The sequence below is a fragment of the Daphnia carinata genome, unplaced genomic scaffold (genome assembly GCF_022539665.2).
Source record: "Daphnia carinata strain CSIRO-1 unplaced genomic scaffold, CSIRO_AGI_Dcar_HiC_V3 NW_026452978.1, whole genome shotgun sequence".
In the NCBI taxonomy this organism is placed as follows: Eukaryota; Metazoa; Arthropoda; class Branchiopoda; order Diplostraca; family Daphniidae; genus Daphnia; species Daphnia carinata.
Genome location: NW_026712484.1, coordinates 1 through 14,496, shown reverse-complemented (window position 1 = coordinate 14,496; position 14,496 = coordinate 1). Strand labels below are relative to the sequence as shown.

Here is a 14,496-nt window from a genome sequence, read left to right as displayed (position 1 = left end):
CGCCCCGGTTTCGGCATCCACTACCTTCTCACTTTCTTCTTCGCTATCGGACTCGTCGTCCGATTCCACTACAAACTTCTTCATTTGAGACACATGCACTACAATAGTTTTTTTCCCACTTGGTTTCCGAAGTTCATAGTTTAGTTCAGTAACTTGTCTGACCACTTTATAAGGACCCACGTATTGATGCAGCAACTTCTCCGCGAGCCCCTTCTTTCGCTGTGGACGAAAGATTAACACTAAATCACCAGGTTCGTACACTGGTGGCACACTCGCTCTGGCATCATATTGCGTCTTTTGCCGTTGCTGTACTATGGCCAGCCGGTCCTTGACGTCCTCTCTCAGCTCCATCATTGCCTTCATCAGGTCTTCTGCGTCGACGAGTTTTGGCTGGTTTGGTCCTGTCGCCGCCAGAAGATCCGCCGGAATCACTGCCTCTCTTCCATACACCATCATAAAAGGCGTATGGTTGGTGCTTTCCTGTCGGGCAGTGTTGTAGGCAAAGGTTACAAATCCGAGGAATTCGTCCCAATCCTCGTGGCTCTCATCCACGTACATCGCTAGCATAGTCGCTAGCGTCTTGTTCTGTCTCTCCACCAGGCCGTTTGCTTGTTGATGGTAAGGCACCGTCATGCGATGCGACAGTCGCAGCAATGCCAACACTTCGCGGGTGACTTCGGCTGTAAAACACTTCCCTTGATCTGAAGTCAACTCCCGTGGAAATCCATGTCGAAGCACGACATCCTCGACGAAGAATTTTGCGATTTGCCGGGCCGTGGCATCCGGCAAAGCCCGTGCTTCCACCCATTTTGTAAGGTAGTCTACTGCAACCACAATGTTTGTGTTCCCACTGCGGGATCGTGGGAATGGGCCAAGGACATCAATTCCGATCCTCTCGAAAGGTCCTCCCACCTGTGTGATCTCCATCAGACCCTTCGTCTTTCCCTGCTCCGGCTTCCGCGTCTGGCAGCTTTTGCAGCTCTGGACATACCGGGTAACAGCTCTGTCCATTTTAGGCCAATAAAATCTTTGCCTAGCCTTTTCCAGGGTCTTTCCTTGTCCCAGATGCCCTGCCGTAGGTTCATCATGAACCCACGACAACGCTTCCTTCCGCCGCTCCGGAGGCACACAAAGGCGGTCAAATTCCTGACCGAATCTGATCGTCTTCAGGTACAGCAAGCCTTCCTTCAGCATAAAATTTCCGTACTGCGTGGCCCCGTTCTTGCCCATCACTTGTTTGATCCATCGCCACTGCTTCACACGGTCTTGGCCTTCCGCCCAAGATCCTATATCCAAGCCTATAGCCGCCACTGGAAAGACCGCAGCTTGCGCCTCTTCTTCCCCTTCTTGTATAGGGTACCGCGATAGGGCGTCAGCGTCTTCGTGTAAACTTCCTTTCTTGTAGCGGATGGAGATGTCGTATTCTTGTAACGCCAGACTCCACCTCTCCAACCGGCCACTGAGTTCCTGCTTGGTCATCAGCCAACACAAGGCATGATGGTCAGTTTTCACTACCACTTTTGTACCCCAAATGTATGGCCGAAACTTCTTTACAGCCCATACAATGGCGAGGCACTCCTTTTCCGTTATCGTGTAGTTTCTTTCCGACTTGTTCAACACTCTGCTCACGAAGCAAATTGGCATGGGGTTCCCGTCTCTTTCTTGCATAAGCGCCGCCCCTATGCCATAGTCACAGGCGTCGGGATGCACTTCAAAGTTCTTCGAATAGTCTGGATGAGCAAGCTTTGCTGCCTTCACCAGCGCAACTTTCAACTCGGCGAAACTGTTTTGTTCCGGTTCTCCCCAACGAAACACACCCTTCCCCTCCATTGTCGTAAGCGGGTACGCCACCTGGGCGAAATTTGGCACGAACTTCCGGTAGAACGAACAAAGGCCTACAAAGCTTTTGACCCACTTTCTCTTTGCCTTCTCATTGGCATTGAGGTTTGGCCCCGGGAACATTTCAATGGCCTTACAGTGGTCCGGATCCGGCTCTATTCCGACCTTGCTTACCACGTGGCCCAGCATTCTCACACGCTTGTTCCCAAAGGCACACTTCTCTATCTTCAACTTCAAATTGGCCTTCCGGAAGCAGGACAAGACTTTTCCCAGTCTCTCCAAATGCTCCCCTGCGTCTTTTCCAAAGATGACCACGTCATCCATGTACACCAAACAATCGGTCCACTTTAATCCTGCCAACACCATGTCCATCAGTCGTTGGAAAGTGCTCGGAGCTGAGCATAACCCAAACGGCATCACTCGGAACTGGTAGAGGCCGTCAGGTGTAACAAATGCTGTCTTCGGCTTATCGGCTTCCGCAACAGGGACCTGCCAATATCCGCTTTGTAGGTCTACCACACTAAACAAAGCTGCTCCCTCCAGTTTGGACAGAGCATCGTCTATACGTGGGAGTGGGTACACATCCTTCGTTGTCACCTCATTTAGCCGCCTGTAATCAACGCAGAATCGCCACTTTCCGTCCTTTTTCCGTACTAGGACGACTGGTGACGACCAGGGGCTTTGGGCCGGCTCTATAACTCCCTGTTTGAGCATTTTGCTGACTTCTTCCTTAATCAATTCTCGCTCCCTCCATGCCCGTCTCCTTGGCAGCTGTTTAATCGGCGCTGCCCCACCTGTTGGAATCGCATGCTCGAGCACATTACACTGGCCCAAGCACTCCCCACTGTCCGCAAACACATCCTGAAACTGTGTGAGCAGATCAATTAGGTCGTTCCGATCCTGCGCCGCCAGAGTTGGCGCTACACATTGATCAAACGCCGCTGGTTTCCGCGGTTTTCCCGACCGGCCCCCGACCTCTTTAGCTGCATCCCTCTCCTCGCTTTCTTCCAACGAGAGATTGCTCGCCTGGTCAATCGGCATTAGGTGACCGATGGAAGTTCCCTCGACGATCACGTGATCCACATGGTCAACATTCATCACGTGAACCACTGCTTCTGGCTTCGAGCAGTCGATGAGAGCATGGCCCGCCGAAAGTCCACTATTTTGCAACAGCTTCTTCGATGGTCTCAGTAACATAATAGCGTCATTTCCCACTTCAGGGATGGACACTTTTACTGGCACCGCACTTCTCTTCGGCACCGTCACACCCACCGTCACTGTCACTTTCTTCACGGTTTCTTTCCCACCGCTTGCCTCCATATGGATGGCTCCTAGTTCCACTATTGGCGGGTTACTAAAACAGATTTTCAGCTCTCGGAACAGCTTCAGTAAGTTTCTCCCCATGATAAATTCTGGTTCAAAATGTCTTCAGGACCAAGGCTTCACCCTCCACGGACGCGTTTTTATTCGTGACCGTGAGGGAGACCTTCCCCCTCGGATTCATCGGCTGTCCATCGGCCGTCACGACCATCGGTCCTTCCCACGGGACTATTTTCAATTTCAATCTACTCGCCAACGATGGTGAGATAACTGAAATCACCGCTCCAGTGTCGACCAAAGCATCGACCGGCCGTCCACCAATCCAAATTTCTTCGGTCGGCTGACGATCGCCATTGGTCATTTCCGAAGACTGGTCTCCGCCAATCACCGCACAGGCTGCCTTAGGCTCCTCCCCCTCGGGCTTCTTGGGTTTCACTGCAGTCTCCTTCTTCTTTTCCTTCTGACAGTTTCTCGCGATGTGCCCTTCTTCATCGCAATTAAAACAGCGAAATGGGTTCTTCTTCTTTGGCTTTTTGTTCCAATCGCTTTTCCCGCCTTCTTTTTCCTTTTTCTTCGAGGGGTCCTTTGCCCGGGCTAGCTCGTCCCGCAACTCCTGGATCTGGCGCCGTAGGTCTTGCATTTGGTCAAGGTCTACTGCTCCCACGGCAGGCTTCTCCCGCTCTCTACGCCTATCCTCATAGCCCCTCTCGTAGGCTGTTTTGACGGCATCCGCGTGAAGCCTCGCCTCTTCCAAGAAATCTTCACACGTCTTGATGCCCAACACGTAAAGTCTCTCATAAAGGGTTGGGCTCAACCCCCTGAACAGGTGATCTATGCGCACTTCCTCAGCCATATCCGGCTGGACAATGCGGCACATGTCCAGGACATCATGGTAGTATTCCGTGACGTCCTCGTCCTTGCCTTGGACCCTCATCCGCAGCTTCCTTTCCGTCTGCCGCTTCAGATTTACCGCCACGAATTGTTTGAGGAACAATGTCTTGAGCCCTCGCACTTCTCTGTAGTGCTCCGGTTCGTCATCCGTTTCGGCTATGCGAATCTGCTGGTCCTCCCAGTTATCTGGTCGGGCGTTTCTCGCCTCAAGGCCTACAATCCATTTGTAGGCAGGCCCCTCGAGCGAGACGTCAATGGCCCTTGCTAGATCGTTATTGGACCAGCGATTATGGCGGCCGATCCTTTCAAATCGGTCTATCCACTCAATCGCATTCTCTTTTGGCGTGCCCCGGAACTTTTCGGGCTCCTTGTAGTGGAACATTGGACGTTCCGCCATGTCTTCCTCTTCTCCCAAGAATGGATCCCAATCTAGTTCGGGCTCCTCCAGAGACTGTCGGCTCGGCGATCCTCCGACGCTGAATCCGCTTCGTCCCTGTCTCACTGTTGTCGCTTCCTGCGGAGTACTGAACGCTCTAGGTCGTAGGCCTTCGCGCGGGTTTCTTCCTCCCAAGCCTCTCGCCTCCACCGGCTGGCTACTATGGGTACCGGACGAACGGTTGATGACCCCAGTGGTATCAGCTTCCACGCCAACTGCGCTTCTTCCGCCGGTCACGTCTTCCGCTCGTGCCGACGACCGCCGCACGTCCTGGCTCCCGGTCAGTAACCCCTTCGTTCCACTGGAATTTGGGTCGCCCGACTTCCTCCGCTGCGACTGGGATACTTGATCGCCTTCGACCGTTTCCGCCTCCGCTGAGACGGCCTTTACACCGGTACCTTCCTGGACACTGGAGACTGTCACCTGCTGAATGAGCGACTCGCGGTCGTCAAACTCTGCTTGACGTGATCGTGATCCCTGATCACGACCAATGACCCGCCCTACTTGTCGCTCTTCGGCTTCCGCCCTGGTCCATGCTTTTACTCCTCCTTTGTTCCCCACCTCCCGAGCCTCTTTGTACTGCCTACGTGCAGCTATCGGCCCGACTGCCCCTTCCGACGCACCACTCCCTGCTTCCGGATTCCCAGAATCCTGGTAGCCCTGAGCGTCTTCAAATTCCTCGCCCTGTGGCTCAGAATCTGACTGGAATTGCGCCTGATCTGGGACTTCCCGCGGTAGGGACTCTTCACTGAGCACACACGTACCTTTTTGTCCCCAAGTGAGCTCACTCACTCCTCCAGGAGGGCCTCTTGAGCGGCCCTTTGTCCGCACCGGTGCTTCGTTTGCTCCCTGCAATCCCGCTGTCGACCGTGCTAGGGGTGTTGCCGCCCTCAAACCCGAATAATAGGTTTGAATCTCCTTGGCTGCCTCTTCTGCCGCCCGTCTACGGCTTCTTTCTCCAGCGGCTGTGACCACACTTCTCCCGTGTGACATTCACACGAGGATCCTCTGCGATCCCACTGCCAAATCCACACTTTCCCCAGACCGTTGCTGTGGCCTCGTGCCCGGCAATAAATTGCCGAGTTCGACTTCCAGAGACCCCTCACAGCCAACGCCTACCCGAGTTAAAACGTGTATCTTAGCAGTGAAAAAAACAGGAGCATCTCCACCATGTAACAGTTTCACTGGATTTATTTATTCGTAGACAGGTTACAGCTTTACACGACAGCACTACACGACAAGAGCACTAACACAGCTAACAGCTACACAGGCTTACTACACTGGACTGCCCCTTTAGCCAGCCGCAGACGGGCTCTTAAGGCCTCTGACATCCGGCCAGATTGGCAAAGTCCATCGACATCGCACATTTAGGCCACTTAGCATCTGATGCTAAGCGCCAAAGTACATTGGCGCTACATTATTTTAATTTACAAGACTTAGCATCAAATCAGATTAACTTGCCATTTTGGAACAAATGCTCTCTATTCTAATACTGTATTCTAACGCGAAAGAGAAAGGTGACTGAATAGTTAAAGCGAACAGAAAACGCCAATGTCATAAAAGATGAGGTAGGCTGACCATCGCAATGCTGCCTGTCGAATACTCATCACATAACGAAATTTGTTATTTATTTTTAACTTTCTAACAGTAACTTGTTTTTCTTACCATTGTTGTGTAATGGGGGTATAGCTCAGTGGTAGAGCATACGACTGCAGATCGTAGGGTCCCCAGTTCAAACCTGGGTGCCCCCTTCAAACATAAGAGGAATTGGTGCCATTTCATAGATTGAGTTTATAAAGGGCATGAAATTATATCGAGATATCTGGATATAAATTAAATAAATAATCATCCTAAGCTAAATCAATTGAAAATGCGCACACCTAAGGAGAATTACTTCCTTTAAATGAGAAACGATTTCCTTGTTTAACAAGAAATTCAATTACTGTCGTATCGATGTTGCTTATTTTAATTTACAAGACTTAGCATCAAATCAGATTAACTTGCCATTTTGGAACAAATACTCTCTATTCTAATACTGTATTCTAACGCGAAAGAGAAAGGTGACTGAATGGTTAAAGCGAACAGAAAACGCCAATGTCATAAAAGATGAGGTAGGCTGACCATCGCAATGCTGCCTGTCGAATGCTCATCACATAACGAAATTTTTTATTTATTTTTAACTTTCTAACAGTAACTTGTTTTTCTGACCATTGTTATATAATGGGGGTATAGCTCAGTGGTAGAGCATACGACTGCAGATCGTAGGGTCCCCAGTTCAAACCTGGGTGCCCCCTTCAAACATAAGAGGATATGGTGCCATTTCATAGATTGAGTTTATAAAGGGCATGAAATTATATCAAGATATCTGGATATAAATTAATTAAACAATCATCCTAAGCTAAATCAATTGAAAATGCGCACACCGAAGGAGAATTACTTCCTTTAAATGAGAAACGATTTCCTTGTTTAACAAGAAATTCAATTACTGTCGTATCGATGTTGCTTATTTTAATTTACAAGACTTAGCATCAAATCAGATTAACTTGCCATTTTGGAACAAATACTCTCTATTCTAATACTGTATTCTAACGCGAAAGAGAAAGGTGACTGAATAGTTAAAGCGAACAGAAAACGCCAATGTCATAAAAGATGAGGTAGGCTGACCATCGCAATGCTGCCTGTCGAATGCTCATCACATAACGAAATTTGTTATTTATTTTTAACTTTCTAACAGTAACTTGTTTTTCTGACCATTGTTGTGTAATGGGGGTATAGCTCAGTGGTAGAGCATACGACTGCAGATCGTAGGGTCCCCAGTTCAAACCTGGGTGCCCCCTTCAAACATAAGAGGAATTGATGCCATTTCATAGATTGAGTTTATAAAGGGCATGAAATTATATCGAGATATCTGGATATAAATTAATTAAATAATCATCCTAAGCTAAATCAATTGAAAATGCGCACACCGAAGGAGAATTACTTCCTTTAAATGAGAAACGATTTCCTTGTTTAACAAGAAATTCAATTACTGTCGTATCGATGTTGCTTATTTTAATTTACAAGACTTAGCATCAAATCAGATTAACTTGCCATTTTGGAACAAATACTCTCTATTCTAATACTGTATTCTAACGCGAAAGAGAAAGGTGACTGAATAGTTAAAGCGAACAGAAAACGCCAATGTCATAAAAGATGAGGTAGGCTGACCATCGCAATGCTGCCTGTCGAATGCTCATCACATAACGAAATTTGTTATTTATTTTTAACTTTCTAACAGTAACTTGTTTTTCTGACCATTGTTGTGTAATGGGGGTATAGCTCAGTGGTAGAGCATACGACTGCAGATCGTAGGGTCCCCAGTTCAAACCTGGGTGCCCCCTTCAAACATAAGAGGAATTGGTGCCATTTCATAGATTGAGTTTATAAAGGGCATGAAATTATATCGAGATATCTGGATATAAATTAATTAAATAATCATCCTAAGCTAAATCAATTGAAAATGCGCACACCGAAGGAGAATTACTTCCTTTAAATGAGAAACGATTTCCTTGTTTAACAAGAAATTCAATTACTGTCGTATCGATGTTGCTTATTTTAATTTACAAGACTTAGCATCAAATCAGATTAACTTGCCATTTTGGAACAAATACTCTCTATTCTAATACTGTATTCTAACGCGAAAGAGAAGGTGACTGAATAGTTAAAGCGAACAGAAAACGCCAATGTCATAAAAGATGAGGTAGGCTGACCATCGCAATGCTGCCTGTCGAATGCTCATCACATAACGAAATTTTTTATTTATTTTTAACTTTCTAACAGTAACTTGTTTTTCTGACCATTGTTGTGTAATGGGGGTATAGCTCAGTGGTAGAGCATACGACTGCAGATCGTAGGGTCCCCAGTTCAAACCTGGGTGCCCCCTTCAAACATAAGAGGATATGGTGCCATTTCATAGATTGAGTTTATAAAGGGCATGAAATTATATCAAGATATCTGGATATAAATTAATTAAACAATCATCCTAAGCTAAATCAATTGAAAATGCGCACACCGAAGGAGAATTACTTCCTTTAAATGAGAAACGATTTCCTTGTTTAACAAGAAATTCAATTACTGTCGTATCGATGTTGCTTATTTTAATTTACAAGACTTAGCATCAAATCAGATTAACTTGCCATTTTGGAACAAATACTCTCTATTCTAATACTGTATTCTAACGCGAAAGAGAAAGGTGACTGAATAGTTAAAGCGAACAGAAAACGCCAATGTCATAAAAGATGAGGTAGGCTGACCATCGCAATGCTGCCTGTCGAATACTCATCACATAACGAAATTTGTTATTTATTTTTAACTTTCTAACAGTAACTTGTTTTTCTGACCATTGTTGTGTAATGGGGGTATAGCTCAGTGGTAGAGCATACGACTGCAGATCGTAGGGTCCCCAGTTCAAACCTGGGTGCCCCCTTCAAACATAAGAGGCATTGGTGCCATTTCATAGATTGAGTTTATAAAGGGCATGAAATTATATCGAGATATCTGGATATAAATTAATTAAATAATCATCCCAAGCTAAATCAATTGAAAATGCGCACACTGAAGGAGAATTACTTCCTTTAAATGAGAAACGATATCCTTGTTTAACAAGAAATTCAATTACTGTCGTATCGATGTTGCTTATTTTAATTTACAAGACTTAGCATCAAATCAGATTAACTTGTCATTTTGGAACAAATACTCTCTATTCTAATACTGTATTCTAACGCGAAAGAGAAAGGTGACTGAATAGTTAAAGCGAACAGAAAACGCCAATGTCATAAAAGATGAGGTAGGCTGACCATCGCAATGCTGCCTGTCGAATACTCATCACATAACGAAATTTGTTATTTATTTTTAACTTTCTAACAGTAACTTGTTTTTCTGACCATTGTTGTGTAATGGGGGTATAGCTCAGTGGTAGAGCATACGACTGCAGATCGTAGGGCCCCCAGTTCAAACCTGGGTGTGCCCCCATTGAAACATAAGAGGAATTGGTGCCATTTCATAGATTGAGTTTATAAAGGGCATGAAATTATATCGAGATATCTGGATATAAATTAATTAAATAATCATCCTAAGCTAAATCAATTGAAAATGCGCACACCGAAGGAGAATTACTTCCTTTAAATGAGAAACGATTTCCTTGTTTAACAAGAAATTCAATTACTGTAGTATCGATGTTGCTTATTTTAATTTACAAGACTTAGCATCAAATCAGATTAACTTGCCATTTTGGAACAAATACTCTCTATTCTAATACTGTATTCTAACGCGAAAGAGAAAGGTGACTGAATAGTTAAAGCGAACAGAAAACGCCAATGTCATAAAAGATGAGGTAGGCTGACCATCGCAATGCTGCCTGTCGAATACTCATCACATAACGAAATTTGTTATTTATTTTTAACTTTCTAACAGTAACTTGTTTTTCTGACCATTGTTGTGTAATGGGGGTATAGCTCAGTGGTAGAGCATACGACTGCAGATCGTAGGGTCCCCAGTTCAAACCTGGGTGCCCCCTTCAAACATAAGAGGAATTGGTGCCATTTCATAGATTGAGTTTATAAAGGGCATGAAATTATATCGAGATATCTGGATATAAATTAATTAAATAATCATCCTAAGCTAAATCAATTGAAAATGCGCACACCGAAGGAGAATTACTTCCTTTAAATGAGAAACGATTTCCTTGTTTAACAAGAAATTCAATTACTGTCGTATCGATGTTGCTTATTTTAATTTACATGACGAAGCATCAGATCAGATTAACTTGTCATCTTATAACAAAACTCTCTATTTTAATCTTGTTTAACAAGAAAAACAATGTCATAAAAGATTCAATTACTGTCGTATCGATGTTGCTTTTTTAATTTACATGACGAAGCATCAGATCAGATTAACTTGTCATCTTATAACAAAAACTCTCTATTTTAATCTATAACATGTCATCAAATCATGCAGTAGATTTCTTCATACTACCAGCCATCGACATCACTCCAACGCAGCCCTGTCTTTGTTGTATATCCGGAAAAAGGCAGAGATCCCCTTTTCGTGTCGGTAGGACAAGAGCCTATGAAGTCGGACAACAAATTCATTCAGACGTATGTGGCCCTATGCGCGTACAGACAAGAAGCGGTTTGCGTTTCTTCATAATTTTCAATGATAACTTCAGTGGATGGCACACAGTCTACTTTATGAAGCAGGAGTCCGAGACAGCAGATCTCTTCATACCAAATGTGGCACCACACAAAACCGAACATACCACACTTGCGCATGTTTGGAATCACAGCATATATTCATATTCCGAAAGCTGACGGCAGCAAGCTAGACTCCAAGGGCCTCAAATGCTTCTTCGTAGGATACTCCCTTACCCAAAAGGCATACCGTTTCTGGCACCCTGCCACTAGAAGGAAAAAAATCAGCCGGGAAATCATATTCGACGAGCAGCTTCACCCCACACTAGATTATACTATTTATTATACTATACTACCCCATACTATTTTATAAAATTCTTAGTACCTACACCCAAAGAAGACCAAAAACAGGTCCCCAAATAATACAAGAGAAGATGTAATGCCCCAGGTTGCAGGGGTAATTGACATTGATCCTGAGCCACCATACGCGCCTATTCCGTCAGACGTCTCAATCCAAGTAGATATCCCAGTTCTGGAGAAGGAACCCAATGCAACTCTACCAAACGACAGCATATCAGTATCTCATGCTGAACAAAACCTGGTCCCTCTCTCGACTACCACCTGGTCGTACACCTATTAAGGCACGATGGGTATTCAAAGCCCAATGTACAAGGTTCATCCCCACGCTACAAAGCCAGGCTGGTAGCCAAAGGATTCTCTCAGCGTTACGGGATAAACTATGGAGAGACCTTCTCGTCAGTTCTTTAATACGACACACTTCGAGTCATCCTGTATTTTGTTGCTGTTCACAATCTGAAACTGTCTTAACTGGTTGTAAAGGCTGCTTCTATGGGCAGTCAAACGAAGAGATCTATTGACAACAACCGGAAAGGTTTGTTCTGCGGGACAGGAGGATTTGGACTGTCGTTTGCACAAATGCTTATAACGCCTTAAACAGGCATATCGAATATGGAATCACACTTTCGACACTTTCCAAAGGAAGTTTGGTCTTCGTCCAAGCGCTTCTGATCGAAGCCTGTATTTACGTCATCATCAAGGGGAATTTCTGTCAGATCACCAGAAAAGAACGTTGTATCTATCACAGCCCGACCACATCCATAAAATTCTTCGCTTACTTAAGAGGAAAAGGGAAGCGCCAACGATATTTACTCTCTTCACACTTATCACCGATGCGCTAGCTACACATTGAACCTGCTTTTGAAAATTGGAAACCAAAAGTGAAAAAAACTAAAGGAATCCACAGAAGAAAAACTGAAATTCTTTGTAACAAACAAAGCAGGAGCTCCAAGTCATCCTATGTCTTTGAAGCCAAATTGTTAATGTTCATCATTCTTACTGCAACACGCTGGAATGCTTTCTTTGATGCAGTTGAAAGAGTTAACTATTTTATGAAGAATAAAAAACAAGATTTGAAGTATGTTTTCGAGCGCTTCAAAATCCAATACGGAGAAAGATTGCACCAAGGAATATGTGACGACCATGACGCTACTAGTAGAAGCGCTAGATGTCTTTCAATCGGACTTGACAGTGTCCACAGGATACCTACTTCAAACATGAACTATTTTGAAAAAGAAGACCATTGATTTAAAAGAAAACGGTGGTATCTTTCATTGTAAATCATATATTTCTTCTATTGTCAGCACTGGAAACTCCTTTTTCTCGTGTCTTTGAAGACGGTGAACTAGTTCTCTCTGCACTTGCTCACATGAACATCAAGCTGAATTGGTTAGTTGAGACTGGCAAGTCATCTGCTATAAAAAACTTGTAAAGAATTATTAAAGTTTCGCTCAAGAACTAGCTTCGGGTAAAAGTCTCGCTATGAATATTATTATTTTTCATATCAAAAGGAAGAAATTTTTTTTCTGTCACTCAGCGTTTCAACTTCTAAAGATAATTGCGGTGAAGTTGTTTTTTCTTAGGAGATCCGTCAAATGGTACATTAAAATTGATATTTATTAAATATGACGCACCATTGCCTTCTCGGCTTCGGTCGAAAACCTTTTCAGTGCCGAAGGAAGCATTTTCAGCCCAACGAAAATCGTCTTTCCGATACAAATTTTGAAAAATGTTGCTTTGAAAAGCAAACAACGATTTGGAATACGAAAAAAGAATAAAGGAAATGAAAGAACAATATACTGTTAATGTATTTTTATTATTGGTTGCAAAAAACTCAAAATGATCAATTGGTAAATCAAAGCATAAGTCCCAAAAACGGGGATATCTGAAATATTGACTGGTCTATCGAAATATTACCTTGGTAATAGCTTTTAATCCTAGATTGCGTTGATAAAAATAAAAGTATTGGTATCAGTAGTGTGTGCAATACTTGAAAATACTATCGCGATTTTTTTTGTGAAAATTTAGTACCACGATACCGATACTTCTTCGGAGTATCGCTTCCCATCCTAGTTGAAGGTTAAATATTTGTTGCATCGGAAACTAAATATATTGCTGGTGAAAAGTCCCAGAAAACGGGATTCGAAGGCTTTTGTAAGACATAAGTTCCAAAACAAAGATTGGTTCAAACATGATGATTTAATTTTTTACAGTTTTTTTCAGGTTTTGTTACAGTTTAATTTTTACAGCATGTGTAAAGTATAATTGTATTGCAATTCATACTTTTAAAAAAGCACAAGGTGAAATTTCACATTCAGTCGAGTTGCCACTCCACACTGCACATCTTCTTCTTGGAAGCTTCCCAGAACGTTGTTACCAGGTGACTTTAAACTCGTTGTTACCAGGTGTGAGGATCGAACTCACGTCTCAATACAGAGACCAGAACTTAAGTCTGGCGCCTTAACCACTCGGCCAACCTGGTGTTCAATAACACTATTTTACTTAATTGGAGTACCAGCCAAGAATTCCAATCGTCCAATGAGACACTTAAAAAAAATGAACAGACTACGATAGAAGAGAAGATTGCTGTCATTTACCATTCTCGTGACTACAAACTAGTGGTTACCAGGTGTGATGAACGAACTCACGGCTCTATACAAAAACCAGAACTTAAGTCTGGCGCCATAACCAGTCGGCCAACATGGTACACTAAAAATCAGTAACAGTAGCAGTAATAGCTGCTACAAAGAAATTTTCTTTCTTTCCAGTTGTACACAACCGTTAAACAATACATTTAAGATCAACGTGTGAAAATCCAACTTACGTATCTATGAAGAAACGAAAACTGAAGTCTGGTGCCTTAACATCTAGGCTAATCAATTAATATATCTTCAGCAATCAAATAATTGTGTAAAGTATTATCAGCACATGGTTGCGAAAGATTTAATAACAGAAATCCAATTTACCAGGATATAGATGCAATTTAGCGTTAGTCGTCTATTGTAGCAAACTTATGTTTACCAGATATGAGGATCGAACTTACGTCCCTATACAGAGACAGCAATTAAGTCTGGCGCCTTAACAACACGGTGAACCTTGTGTTCACTAATACTATTTTACTTAATTGGAATCTTAGCTTAGAAATCCAATTGTCCACTGAGACACGCAAAAAAATGAACAGATTAAGATAGAACAGAAGATTGTTGTCATTTGCTATTTTTTTTATTGTTTCTTACCTTTTTCAAATTGATTTATTCCTAAATCTACCAGGAAATAAAATTCATTTAACGATTTTTCGACGTGGCATGGTTCTATCTGCAACCAATATAATCCTTGTGGTTAACGATGTTTCCTAGCTTATGGTCCAACCTCCAATGAATGGGCAGCGCAGTTAAAACGTTATTTTAAAAAGTTTACCAACGGAAATCATTTGTCTTATAGAGCATGGTTTTCAATGTAAGATAAGAAACACAGCGCGAATGAATT

The 14,496-nt window shown here is 43.4% G+C and overlaps 9 non-coding genes across 9 annotated transcripts; 8 read left to right on the top strand and 1 right to left on the bottom strand.

Annotated features, from left to right (window-relative positions):
- Positions 1 to 6,165: 6,165 nt before the first annotated feature.
- Positions 6,166 to 6,237, top strand: Trnac-gca (transfer RNA cysteine (anticodon GCA)). The gene has a single exon. It is a non-coding gene; the product is annotated as a tRNA-Cys (tRNA).
- Positions 6,238 to 6,708: 471 nt separating this feature from the next.
- Trnac-gca (transfer RNA cysteine (anticodon GCA)) lies at positions 6,709 to 6,780 on the top strand. The gene has a single exon. It is a non-coding gene; the product is annotated as a tRNA-Cys (tRNA).
- Positions 6,781 to 7,251: 471 nt separating this feature from the next.
- On the top strand, positions 7,252 to 7,323 carry Trnac-gca (transfer RNA cysteine (anticodon GCA)). The gene has a single exon. It is a non-coding gene; the product is annotated as a tRNA-Cys (tRNA).
- A 471-nt stretch (positions 7,324 to 7,794) lies between these two features.
- Positions 7,795 to 7,866, top strand: Trnac-gca (transfer RNA cysteine (anticodon GCA)). The gene has a single exon. It is a non-coding gene; the product is annotated as a tRNA-Cys (tRNA).
- A 470-nt stretch (positions 7,867 to 8,336) lies between these two features.
- Trnac-gca (transfer RNA cysteine (anticodon GCA)) lies at positions 8,337 to 8,408 on the top strand. The gene has a single exon. It is a non-coding gene; the product is annotated as a tRNA-Cys (tRNA).
- A 471-nt stretch (positions 8,409 to 8,879) lies between these two features.
- Trnac-gca (transfer RNA cysteine (anticodon GCA)) lies at positions 8,880 to 8,951 on the top strand. The gene has a single exon. It is a non-coding gene; the product is annotated as a tRNA-Cys (tRNA).
- Positions 8,952 to 9,422: 471 nt separating this feature from the next.
- On the top strand, positions 9,423 to 9,496 carry Trnac-gca (transfer RNA cysteine (anticodon GCA)). Its single transcript has one exon. It is a non-coding gene; the product is annotated as a tRNA-Cys (tRNA).
- Positions 9,497 to 9,968: 472 nt separating this feature from the next.
- Trnac-gca (transfer RNA cysteine (anticodon GCA)) lies at positions 9,969 to 10,040 on the top strand. The gene has a single exon. It is a non-coding gene; the product is annotated as a tRNA-Cys (tRNA).
- A 3,369-nt stretch (positions 10,041 to 13,409) lies between these two features.
- On the bottom strand, positions 13,410 to 13,492 carry Trnal-uaa (transfer RNA leucine (anticodon UAA)). Its single transcript has one exon. It is a non-coding gene; the product is annotated as a tRNA-Leu (tRNA).
- Between the last annotated feature and the right edge of the window lie 1,004 nt (positions 13,493 to 14,496).